Source organism: Nyctereutes procyonoides, unplaced genomic scaffold (genome assembly GCF_905146905.1).
Source record: "Nyctereutes procyonoides isolate TBG_1078 unplaced genomic scaffold, NYPRO_anot_genome, whole genome shotgun sequence".
NCBI classification, from domain to species: domain Eukaryota; kingdom Metazoa; phylum Chordata; class Mammalia; order Carnivora; family Canidae; genus Nyctereutes; species Nyctereutes procyonoides.
In genome coordinates, this window is record NW_026575144.1 from 14,444,353 (window position 1) to 14,458,077 (window position 13,725).

The 13,725-nt window shown below is 47.1% G+C and overlaps 1 long non-coding RNA gene across 1 annotated transcript; it reads left to right on the forward strand.

Annotated features, from left to right (window-relative positions):
* The first annotated feature begins 2,458 nt into the window (after positions 1-2,458).
* Positions 2,459-13,061, forward strand: LOC129499261 (uncharacterized). Its single transcript, XR_008662321.1, has 3 exons — positions 2,459-2,631; positions 4,580-4,674; positions 11,932-13,061. It is a non-coding gene; the product is annotated as an uncharacterized LOC129499261 (long non-coding RNA).
* The last annotated feature ends 664 nt before the right edge of the window (positions 13,062-13,725 follow it).

Consider the following 13,725-nt stretch of genomic DNA (forward strand, 5'->3'; position numbering starts at 1 on the left):
CAGCCTGGAACCAATTCTACCCAGGGTCTGTCTGAGTTTCTCCAGCAACTCCCAGGGGCCAGCCAGTGGACAACCATCAGGTGGGGTGGGAAAGGCTGGATGAAACCTCACTCCAAGATCTGGAGAGCCAGAAGGGCCTCTGGGACTTAGGATCCAGGCAAAGACCAGAGCCCCAAAGCCCGCATGAAATGAAAGCTGAGTTAGGAGAAATGAGGAAGCCAGACGGAGTTACCGAATTCAAGAACTCCAAAAATAAACCTTTGCCTTTTCTCTTCTTACTTTAGCTGCTCTTGATTTGCTTTTATTAATTATTGTTATTATTATTATTATAACAATTCTACAGGCAACCAGACGTGTGAAGCAAATGAAGCAACTACAGATTTTCGTGGAGCTACTGTTGTGCTCATTAAAAGCTCTGCTCTTAGCCCATTGGTTTCAAAGGTAGTCCCACGCACACCTTCCAAATGACGCAATCATGGATTCAGACCACAAAGCCAAGGCCACGAGCAACAGTCCTTGTGCCTCATCTGCCTTGGCCCCTCGTGGCTGCCTTCCAAAAAGTGCTGGAGTAGCAGAAGCAGCTAGCCGCATGCCTAAAAAGTGGTCAGCAGTTGGGAACAGCTGGAGAGAGGAGGGCCAGTGAGCAAATATCAGAATTTAGGAAATAAGCCTTTGGCTGAACAAAGTTCACTGTTGTTTTCCAAGAAAGCAGAGCCTGGCTGAACCACCCCCAGAGAACAGGGCAAGGAGTAATAAACTGCATGTTGGCTCTCAGCTTCCAAAGCGCCGTACGCTTGGCCACCCAACAGTGACCAGGGCTAGCGCTGCTTCTCTCGGGGCAGAAGGTAGGCGGTGGCTCAGGGTGAAAGGGGAAAGATAGGCAGTCAAAGCAAGACCAGGCTACAGAAATGGGGAGCAGGATGAACGCAGAAACAACAAAAAGGCTTTTCATCCTTTCCACGTGCTGTACAAATTTAAATTAATCTCCCATGAACTGTTCCATCTTGCACCTTTAGAGCTGTTCAACCTCACTACCTTCTAAAGTAGTGGGCTCTCCTTTCCTAGTAGAGTTGGAGCAGAAGCTTACCTATTATCTCTCACAAATACTGTTCAGAGGAGGAGAGGTTGGTCTAGATAACGTCTGATTCTCAGAGCCATAATTTAGCACAATTGGATAATCCTGACAAGTGAAAGCCTTTCTAAGTACACACGTGTCACTCTTCGGTGCTTAGACAAATCAGACTGTTTGCAAATAGGTCTGATTATCTGCAAATTAGCTGATTGAAGTTCTTAGGTATGAAGCCGGGCTTATTTTAAGAATTTAAGTTAATTTGGATAATAGTTTTATTGAAAAGCAGTGAGTTCAAAAACAAGTGGAAATGAGACAGCTTTCTTTTTTTTTAACTCGTATATTTTTCAAATCGTTTGTGCTAGACCATCTATTCAGAAAAGTTCTTTGTGAATGAATTAAATGGTCTTGGGAGGCATTATTCCTCAACTCAATAGAAGTATTCTTATTTATCTAACAGCATATTAATTCCTACGCTTTACATGTTTGTACTCCTACAACACCCAGCCTTGCAGCTGGAGGGTAATAGGCACTCCACAGATGTTGGCTGAATGAATCATTTGCAAAGATGAAGCACATAAATTGTCCACTTCGGCGGGCCGGCGATAGTAATAGCATTGTGAACCCTTACCACGTGCTAGTAACTAGGCCAGATAAAGAAATATAGATCATAATGGTCTCTACGATGTGGTTGCTATGACTGTTCCCATTTCATAGATGACTCAGGAGAGGCTGGTGAGCTGCGCAGCTTGAGGATTCAAGGCCGGGTCTGTCCCACTCCTGAGCTAAAGCTCTCAGCCGTCTTATTGAATTGACTCCGAATCCTCTGCTCCAAGTATATATTTTTAAGGGGAGCCTGTGGTGTGTTCAGCAGATGGAAACTGCAGTGCCAGCCCGCCCCGCATAGATGGACTGCCTGCCCGAGAAGACCAGCTCCCCCTCCGTGTATGCACAACCTGCCTCCCCAGCTGCTTCTGCTCTGGCCACGCAGGCTCCCCTCCCCCAGGCCCTTTGTTCTTCCCACAGCTGCTCAGCAAATTCCTTGATTTGAAATTACGATCACAGGTTGGAGTGCTACTTAAAATAATTTTGCCAAATGTTCCATCTCTTTGCGTTGATGAATATAATGGATGAAAATTTAAAGAGAAAAAATTTAAGGATTCACTTTGTTGGAGACCAAAAAAAAAAAAAAAAAAACAGAAAAGAAAAATCATAGGCTGCATCCACAGCCTTCCTTTGGACACCTGAAGGAATCTCTCCCAGGCTGGACTTGTGCAAGCTTTGGCCTGGCAGGGAGAGCCGGCTGCTGGCAGGCCGGGCCAGCCACAGATGGAGGGGGAGCAAAGGTCAGGGCGGGTGTTGGGTTTGTTTAAGCCAGAGGCTGTGAGTCCGAGGCGGATTGGGGGTAGACCCTCGGTGTCCGATTTCCAATTTCCTGTGTGAGTCACTGATGGGCACTTCTCCCCTGCCCCACCAGCCTTTCATGCACACCGCTCTGCAGAACAAAGGCAGGCCAGAAGACAAATAAATAACCCGGACAGGCCAGGTCTTCCTTCTTCAAGGTAGGTTGCTCTGCTCTGAGGGGGGCAGGGCCCAAGGGCAGACCCCGGCGTGTGACCCCAAGGTCACATGAGGCCAGGTGCTGGAGCTCCCCCACCCTGTGGGGCCCTGGACCAGGAGGCAGGGGCTGGCCCATTGCTGAGGCACCTGCCTCCAAGGAACCCCGTAGAAGGGCCAAGATGAATCCAAACCAGGGGCCTTGCATCACACCAGACTCTGCCACCTTGGGTGGACTCCCTCTTAAGACATTTCCCTCATTTCCTGAGGCTTCCTCTGTGCTGGAGAAGTAGGGAGGAAGGGATGAGCAAATCCCAAGCATAGAGACAGTGCTGAGAGTCTCTCTCAAATTTTCCAGAGCCAAAGGGCGCCTGGGTTGCTCAGTCGCCAGCATCTGCCTTCGGCTCAGGTCATGACCCCAGGGTCCTGGGTTCGAGTCCCGCATCGGACTCCCCACAGGGAGCCTGCTTCTCCCTCTGCCTGTGTCTCTGCCTCTCTGTGTGTCTCTCATGCATCAATAAATAAAGTCTTTGGGGAAAAAAAATTTCCAGAGCCAAAACGTGCTCACTACTAGGAGCTTCCACCGGCAGAGCCCCATGGCCAGGCCTGTCTCTGAGCGAGGATTCCAGGAAACCAATAAAGAACACGTTCCTGCAGGGCCACCCCAAACTGTTCCCTGAATATCTGTTCCGCTGCTCTGTGGAGTCCTGCCATACACGGGAAGCAGCCCCTGCTCTGGTGACGGTCTCTTTATCTGGCACTGTGCCCATCAAGAACCCAAAGGTGTTGCCTTTGGCTGTGCTGAATCATGATAAGTAGGCCTCGTGAGCCTAAGGGCGGCTCCATGTATCCCCCTCCCCCCCCGCCCCCGCCGCCCCTCCAACGATCTCGCACACAGTGCAAAGCACTGGCAAGGAATGATCACTTCTGCAGGGAGGCCTTGGGGGTGGCAGACTCAGGACAGTTCCCAGACCCGTCACTTCCCTGCTGGGTGATGTGGGGAGGAGGCTCCTGCCCTGTGTTGAGCTTCAATTTCCTAATCTGTGAAAGGAGCATTTCCCCAGGTAGCTGCAAGGGTTAAATGAAGCACACCGTTAGGAAGCGGTGTCTCCAGACCTATTTGCCCCAAAACTAGAAGAATAGCAGGGCAGGAGCACCCACCTCCAGGTCAGGATGGAATGGGAAGGAGCCTTGACATACAGAAATGCTACAGCCTCTGTCACACTGTCAGCCTCCAGCTTTGCTCTAAGGCCCACTTATGAGCTTGTCTCCAACATATGACCCCCCAGCCCAGTCCAGCTCAGTACAGCACAGCCCCATGGCAGCTCCACTCCCAGGCCCACCTCACGGGCTCCTGGGGGACACAAGCAGAGCCAGCCGGGCCCATCTCACTACATTACCTATGGACACATCTCTCTCCCTGTCTCGTCACTCTTTTGACCCCCAAGGAATTTCTGCCTGAACACTTGGCTCCCCAGCCTCAGGAAAGAAATACTGTAGGTTCCTTTAATGTTGGGCCACACTGTCTCCCTTCCAGCCCGCTCACCCAGTGTACACCAAAAGGGCACAGGAGGAGTGGCTGCCCCATGAAAGGAGGATTTTATCACTGATATTCTGTGGAATTACTGATGTGTGGCAATTAGAAGTTTAAAAAGAAGTAAACTCTTTAGAGACAGTGCACTTCTCGTGGCCACACCAAGGCATAGCCACCCCTGCACCCCTCACCTCTGGTGTGATCCCCCATCTCCTTTTGCTCCTGATGTTTTTATGGGAGCAGTTGGAAGAGCGGCTTGTTAGAACTCATAAAAGTGTGTTTTCCTTCTCCCTCAAAGTTATGCTTGGGCCCTTTGGGAAAGCAAAGAAACCACTCATCTCCAGAGATCATCACAGATGTATGAGATGGGTCCTGGGTGCCTCCTTTTTCTACTTGTGTGTTTTTTTCCTGGTCTGCAGATCACAGAGTTTAATGAGGAAGTGCTGACCACACAAAGGAGAGGAAGCCTTCACCCCCGACTACTCCCCAGCCCTGCGTCCCCATCACCAGTGAGGTAAGAACATTCTTTTATTCTAGTCCTTCCAGGGCAGCTCTATCCACTCCTGTGGAAACAAGCAGGAAAAGCACAGAGGACGAAATCACATTTTGTACCTGGAGCAGGTGACTTCTTAGAGACACTTCTGGAAAGCAAACACAGAAGAGGTATTCCAACAGTCAAAATGACTTAAGTCATACGTACTCCCAACAGCTTGTATACAAAGCATATACTACATCTCACTCTCCCTTCTGGCCCTTCACACACATGTCCTTAAGTAATAACCTTCGGGAGGGAAATAACTTTTTATCCCCATTTTACAGATAAGGAAATTGAGGCCAAAGAAGGAAAAGGGTTTGCCCAAGTGGTACAGGCAGTGAGAAAGCCAAGGCATTAACCCGGCTGAAGTGAAGGTCCCTCTTTACTAGATCACAGAGCTCCTCCGAGGGGTCCGACTGGCTGTGGGTTACCCTGTTTGGAATGCCCTTCAGCAAAGGGTGTCAAAACAACCTGGTCAATAGGGAACGATCCCCTTCTTGAAAACTTGGAAACCGATCCTTCCAAAGCAAATTAATTTCCAAACCTGGGGTTAATGATAAAGCTGGAAGAATGCAAAGACTCACTGTTTCCCTCTCCTCTTTTATCAACATGTGACTTAGATTTTCTAGAACTATATCCTTCATGGTAACTTATTAAAGAGTAAATCAAAGTTTGCTTTAAGAGGAAAGCAAATACATCCAACTTTCCATAGGATGCTGGACCCCGAGTCCACTTCCCGGTTCCACTGTTGACTTAGGGTGTAATCCCAGATAAGTACCCGTGCATTCATGGCTGAGGCCAGAGCCCTGGCATCAGTGACACCTGCCCCTCCCACCCAAGGTACTGAGACCCAGAGATGCTATCTCCAGGGGAGTGTGGTGCTTTGGAGGGGGACCCCAGACACAAGGTGAAGACACAGGCCGAGGGCTCTACATGCATGCAGCAGCTGCTTGTCCTCATGTCTCTCATGGCTGGGGAAAGGGTCGCTATGTGTCACATCGCCAATAAAACCCTGCTGTTCTCTGGCTCTTACCCATAATTATTGGGAGTGAGGTGGGAAGGGCTGCACTTTTGGACTCAGATGGCAGGGAGGATAGGAACAAAGTTGACAAGAGTAAACTTTAATCACACAGCGGGCATTTTCAAGGAACAAATAAAAATAGCCAGAAGTGGGTCAGTGCCGATACTGAGGTTAGTGACCGGAAATTGGGGCAGAGTCCTGGGGAGAGGAATAAAAGTTTTATTTTACAAATACCAACTTATACTCTCTTTCCAATCTGATTGCCTATTTTCCCTTTACGGCTTCTCCTTTCTGGCTTTTGGACACACAAGAAGCACACACGCACAGAGTGAAAAAGAACAGTGTGGTGTTGAATCCTTGCTCCATCATCTCAGTCCCAAAGCTCTCTCCTTTGTCCTGAGGCTGAAGCAAAAAGATACTTAGAACTCATGGGAGACGCAGGCGGGAAGGAGAAATGTAATAACACACTTGACCTGTCTTTAAGGTTTCTATAATGTCCATGCATATTGATTAAAGGGGAAAAGACAGAGAAACAGAAGACAAAAAAAAAAAAAAAAAAAAAACAGAAGAAAACTCCTGAAGTGATGGACCTGTTCCCAAGCAGGCCCCCAACCCCCATGCCAGCAACTTCCCCATCACTGCCCGCCATGGCCCTGTGACATCCCGTGCACCACATGCACAGTAGACATGCACATGTGCACTCATACACACACAGATGATACACATCCACACACACACACATGCCCAGCGCTCACGTACATACACAGTTACACACACGGGACTCATATACACACACAGTACATGCAGCACACAGTAGACATGCACATATGCAGTACCCATGCACACACACAGTAGTCATGCGCATATACAGTACCCATGCACGCACATAGCATTCATGCACACACACAGTAGTCACGCACACACACAGCACTCATGCACACACACAGAGCTCATACACACACACAGCACTCATGCACACACACAGAGCTCATACACACACACAGCACTCATGCACACACACAGAGCTCATACACACACACAGTACTCATGCACACACACAATACACATACACATGGTACACATGCACACATACAGCACCCAGGCAAACACATAGTACCCATGCACACAGCATTCATTCACACACACAGTACCCATGCACACACACCACAACACCTATGCATAACCCAGGAAGTAGCTCTTGCTTTCAGCATAACCTTAACATTTGGGCAGTTATTAGCTCCCACACTTGGCAGGATTACATTTCCTTGTGGCCCCAATGACATGATTGGGGCAGATATATTGGGCTTACCAAAAAAAGAGAGAGCAGCCTGACATGCAAACATCCCAGATGTAGATCATCGGGGCCCAGACAAGGGAATCAGTAAAGATGGGTTCGTTTGGTGAGACTCAACATGTGACACTGGTAATTTACTGGAACAGTAAAATACACACTTCTTCCTTATGTTATCTTCTTTGAATTCACTGAAAAACGAAAGGAACTCGTGGGCTGGGCCAAATAGCATAGGTAACACGTGAGTGTGTGTACATACGTACATAGGTGCATGCACACATATGGATATGCCTATGTGCTTATGATGTGTAACAAAAAATACAGCCACAAGGATTTTGGGAGGAATTTGGGTGTGGAAATGGCTTCTACCTGTTTGCCTCTGTCTCCCCTCGACAGAGAGCGGGGGCGCCGGCCACTTAAAAGCATGTCCAGCCCACCAAGCTGTCCCCACTGAATCCCCTCCAGGGCAGACAGGAGAACCCCTTTCTGAAGTTTCTTGTAACACAGAGTGTTTCCAAGGCCTAGGACAGCCCACACATCTAGCCAATGGAACTTTCTGTGCTGTGGTCAGTTAGCAGGGTCACCCCGGAATGGCATCTGTTTTCATGTTTCAGAACAGGAGCATGTAAACTGGGAGCTTCCCCAGAAACCACCCCAATCAAGCCTCCCAGTTGGCCGTGAGATAGTTGGGTTTCCAGAAGGACACAGCATTTACCTGGGCTTTAAACTCCCAGAAGGCGGAGGACACAGAGACATTCCAGAGGGTTTAAAAAAAAAAAAAAAAAAAAAAACATACAGTTTCTAAAGAGCTGCTCATTATGAATCCAGCTTCACAAGCAGATTAATCAAACACAGGCTCACTGAAAAATGTGCCAGGATGGATGATTTTTTTATTTTATTTTATTTTATTTTTTTAGCTTGGGGTTTTCAGGGTGGGATTTTTGAGGAGTGGGAGGGAAGCTACTAAGTCAAGATGAACTCCTTCAGAGCACGGGCAAAATTCCCTTTTCAATCACCGGTTTAGAAAAAAAAAAAAAAAAATGACAAAGTCACACAAGAGAGGAAATGAAAAGGGAAATTTTTAGACTTCTCATCCGTCCAGAAAGCCCCGGGCCTGTTTCAGAAGCCGGTCAGGGTAACTGTCGGGCCTGCGGTCACCAGGCTGCAATCCCAGGAGGCCTTGCGTCACCAGCCATTATATCAATAAGGAAGTACAATCACCTAACCGCAAGCCTGCTTCTTTTCTAAGCCTACATGTTGCTTTAGAGGGCTTTTAAACAAGAGACTTTCCTGTTTTTGAAACCTGTGAATCCACAGTTCTTACAGGTTACTCAAATTACCTTATCACTTAGAGCAACCCCTGGCATGAATTTCAAAACTGCTTACGGCAGCCTTCCCCTCCCCTGACTACAGACATCCATCTACTCACCCAATCCTTATTTACAGTGTCGTGGTGCCAACTGCTGACACAGAAGAAAAACATACTAGTTATACATTAAGCTTTACGGTTAAAGCATCTGTGCCAGGCCCCGTCCAAACAGTATTTATTCACCGACCAGAAGGCAGGATAACCACAGTGTAGAAAACCCAACAGAAGCGGCTTTGCAGCCAGATCTGCGTTCCTTAATCTGGCCATGCTATTTTTTGTGCAAACGCGTACATGCGAGTGCAAATGCAGTGTCCCAGATCAGCACGATTCAGGGGGGAAACAATTAGATTTATCATAGGATGTGCAGCAGCGAATCTATTGGAAAATGTTTTCACGCGACCAGAAGGCATCCCAAACCAACTAATAAGGTTGCTGGAAAATAAATGTAAAAGGGCGTGGGCTGAGGACTCTATGGGACCGTCCAATTTAAATCCTCCGTGGTGGGCGAGTCAGACTTGTTTTTCTCTTGAGCAAATAAAAAGGCTCAGATTAAAGAGTGCGCTGGAGAACTGATGAACTGAAGCCACAAACAAACGTCTCTCTTTCCTGCTCCGCAGCAGCTCAAGAGAGATGTGCCAAACCCAACAACTGCATTTGATAGCCATCTCCTGGTTTAACTTTGACCCTGGCCAGTGGCCACTTGGCATTGCTCAAGCAATGCCTGCAGAATCCATCCTGAGCTCCCTTGCTAGAAGCATCCACCTTCACAGTTGCTGAGCTGAGGTTAGCAGAGGGCTTCCAGAAGGTGGTGCACGTTCTGCTTTCAGGAGCTGCCCAATCAGAGCAAGGATGAACAATTGGTGACCTTTACTCTGCAGCGAGCGCTGGTGACCTCGAAGCTGACTTCACAGAATCCACATGGCATTCATGAATCTAGCAGACACTTATCTAACCTCACACTTTTCTGTCTTTTGGGGTTAGAATCAACACTTAGCTCATCAAAAAGACATGCACCTCCCCAAAAGAACCTGCTTTCTGTTTGTGGATACTGGTATTTTGTTTATCTTGTTTTGTTTTTCTGCATTCCGAGCAATCTGCTAGCACTGCAATGTTGAGATAGTCACTATAAGGCCATCGTGTTGTGATTTTTATGATTGGGGGAAGGTTCTTGCAAAATATTAAAGATTCTCTTATGATATGGTAAGTGTGAATGAGGTGACACACCAAAGTGTTAGAAGTAACTCTCTCAAAGATGGTGACTGGCCTATGGCATAACATAGTGCATTCATGGGGGAAAATGCAATTAAAAAAAAAAAAAAAGAATTCCAGAGAATTCCAGACTTCCCACACAGCTGGGTAGGTATTTTTAATTTTAATACTTGCTGGCAAATAATCTACTATGCTTGTATGGAAAGAATCCTATTCTTCAAAAATGTCTAAAAATAATAAATTTTCTTTCCTCCTTTGGAAAAGCCATAACTACAAAACTAATAATTTTTAGGGGTGGGGGATAAGCAGAGGCAGAGGGAGAGTGAGAAACTTAAGCAGCCTCCATGCCTAGCACCAAGCCCACCTCGGGGCTCCAACTCACAACCCTGAGACCATGACCTGAGCCAAAATCAAGAGTCGGACGCTTAACCAACTGAGCCACCCAGGTGCCCCCAAAACTAACATAAATTTTGAAGAGTTTTCTGATCCCTTCGGACTGTGAATATTTAGGACTCTTAGGCCCAAACTTTCTTGCCTGACTTCAGCTGAGTTTACTGGACAGTTACCCAACCACTCTCTCATTCTGGCTGTGTAGACCACAGTTCTATGCACTTTCTCCAGAGGATAAGCATTGCCCAATGAAGAAAATGTTGCCTCTCCCCTTTTACACCATCACTGACACCCCATCCCCAGGCCTGTGCCACCAGGCCCGCTTCCAGGACTGCATGTTCCCTGTGATCCTGTGCCTTCCAGCTCAGATGCCAACAAGGGCACTAGGTAATAAGTACTTTTGACAAAGGATCCTGCAGCAAGTCTTCCCATCACTTACAGAAGTTCTCCATTTGGGGCCATTACCAACCCCATCCACTGAGCCCAACAAAGCACAGAGGAAAATAACACATGTGGGCAAATATGAGATGTCACCATATATTTGTGGCTGTTAAAGTTCTTCATATTGTCAAGTGCTCACTCAATTCCATTATTTTAAATAACAAAATACCCCGAAAGAAATTCCACCAGTGCTAGTCTGGTATGATCACAGAGGTTGCCTGGAAGACTGATTTAGTTTTGGTTTTGGTTTTGATTTTTAATAAAAAATATTTCAAAGTTATTGTAGTTATTCCTGCAAGTATTAGATATTGTAAGTAAGTCTTTTAAAGCTCATTGGGGGAAAAAAAAGTTTTATTATGCAAATCTTCAAACATATCAGAAGAGCATATAGCAAAATGAAGTTCCTTATGCCCTTCATATAGATTAATAACAACCCAGATTTTTCCAAATTTGCTTCACTTGTTCCTTTTTTGCCTTTTGCCTTTTCCTCTTTGCTGAACTATTCCTTTTTACGATTTTATTTTTAAGTCATCTCTTCCCCCAGTGTGGGGCTCGAACATACAACCCCAAGATCAAGAGTCATATGGTCCACCAATGGAACCAGCCAGGTACCCCCTCTTTGCTGAACTATCTTAAAGAAAATCCCAGACCTTGTGTCATTTCATTCCTTCGTATGTTAGTATGCATCGTTAAAAATGTGTGCACATTTCCTTATGTAGCCCCAACCTCATTAAAATCACATTTAAAAGCAGTAAAAATAAATAAATAAATAAATAAATAAAAATAAAAGCAGTACAAGAAGTTACCTTTACGGAGATCACTTGAGCTAACATTTCCAGTGACCACAATACATACACTCAATAGTACTAAATCCCAAAGATATATGGGTGGCAGCGGGATGGTGTGTTCTGGAAGACTGAGAGAGATCACTTTAAAAGGGGCTCCAGATATGATAAAGACAGATGATGACAAAGAGTCTGAGTAATAAGTTTTTTTTAAAGGCAACATTTTTAAATAAGTATATTTATGGGTATCATTTTATATCTGCACATAATTAATTCAATAAATTTTATAACTAGAAATTTGACTATTTCACTCGCATCATTAAAAGAATACATATTCAATCTAACCAAGAAAACACACAGACACGCACAAGACTTGTAACCTGCTCATTGGGAAATGGGACACAACCTCATATTTGGAGTTCCAAATAAAGGAACTTCAACCCCTTGCCACCAGCCCCTGTCAAGCCTACCCTTCTTATCAGCAGCATTTCTTGAGTGTCTCCTCCATCCCAAGCACTATGCCAAGCCCCCTTATACATATGCCCCCTTATATGTATGCCAGGCCGCAGAGAGAAGACCTACTGTCCTCTCCATTTTACAGGGGGAAAAATCTGAGGCTTCGAGAAAAATGAGTTATTTCCCTGGGGAAATAGAGACAGAATGGATATGGCACTTATTCTGATTGACACTGCTGAGTCTGCAAGTTGTTTTTTCTCTCCCTTTACCCAAGCAGTCACCGCGGATCCACCCTGAAGCATGTAGGGACGTCAAGATTTCTATGACACACTCAAATGAAGGAGAACCAGGAAGCCGAGAAGAGGGTTGAGCGCCTGCGTGATTCACAGTCTAGCCAAGCCTTCATTTTGTGATCACTGAATCGTTTCTGGCTCTAACAGTCTGGTGATGAACAGTAGATGACACAACCAAATGGTGTAAGTCCACTAGGATGACAAAATGAGCCAAAGCGTTTGCAGACCGGGTTGGCTGCCTGGGCAGCTGGGTGCACTCGAGCTTCAGTGCACTCTTATCGTTGTTCATCTCTCATGATAGGACATCATCCTATTCGGAGTTCCTAACCCCCTGTGTTAATTCTTCTCTGCCACCTCTTCTGGTATTAACTCCCCCGTAAGATGAGGATAAGAAACGCCACCAAGGCAGCCCTGCTCGGGCACACAGTCCAGCACACGCAGGTTTGGGCTGGATGTAAAAGCAAAACAAGAACTGTGGGGCGATCTCCAGCCGCTCATTCAACCTTCACTGCAGTTTCTTCATCATTAAAATGCAATATTTGAGGGCCATGCCTGAAATATCCAAATAATATTATTCAATTAAGGTGAAAAGCACCATATAAATGCTACGGAGGCTGGGACTTAAATAGTCACATATGGTTTCAGGAAAAGCACTCCAGTGCATCAGCTAGCAGTAAAAACAGGCAGGAGTGAAATGATCTGGCTGGAAATGAACTGCAAATTGATAAACATTTAGTTGCTAATGCCGTGTTTATTATTTTTTACTAGGATAAAAATTAACTGCGCGGCCTTGGCCAGAAAACAGATTGAACTCTACCATCTGGGTAGTGGAATCAGTATCTCCTTAGCGTCCGGTTACGTACAGGTCACCGCTGCCAGCTCCGATTTTATTTGTAAATAGGCCCTGGGTGTCCAGACAACAGAACCAGGGGAGGCCTCTGGGAAGCACAAGCAACCCGGCCACCGCACCAAATGCGCGACTCTGGAAGGGGCGCTTAGGCAGTAGGGCCGCCCCCCACCGCCCTCGGGGTCCCGCAGTTCCCAAGAACCACGTTGCCACGCCTGCGATGGAAGGGAGAGCGGCCCGCTAGCGCGGCCGGGGGGGCTGCGGGGCGCGGGCCGGGCAGGGGGCGCGCGGGCGCCCGGGGACCCGGGGGCGCGCACGGGGCGGAGACTGGGGGCGGGGCCTGGGGGCGGGGCGGCGGGACGGAGCCCGCGGCCGCCCCAGCTGCAGATGCCGCGCTCTCCCCCGGGCCCTTTTCCATCAGCTTGCACGCAGCTGGATCAATTTACGCTAGCTGCAGCGCCCAGCACTAGCACGGGCTGAATTATTGCTCATGGAAATCCCCTCTGTTTCAGGGAATCAGGTAGCTTTCCAACTCCCAACAATTAATGGTCCTTTTGGTCCAGAGAGAACACCAAAACAAACAAACAAACAAAACAAAATAACAGACTGCAGGCTACAGGTTTCAAAACAATCCGTTTGGTTTCTAGTAAATTAGAGGGAGTGGGTGGTTGAGGTACCGAGTAATGTTATCCTGTACAGTGTGGTCTTTGACGTCAGCAAGATGTTTCTCTCCCCCTTCCCTCCTCTTTGCCTCCTCTCTCCTTTCCTTGTCCACACCCTCCTCTTCTTCCTCCCGCCTTCCCTCTCTATGTCAGGGAGACAGATGACAGAGGGGAGCTCTGGAAAATTACTAGTGGATGTGCGAGATAGCTCCCAGGCTCCAGTAATTCCCACATTTTCAAAAATGAAGGCTATGGGGGAGGGGGCC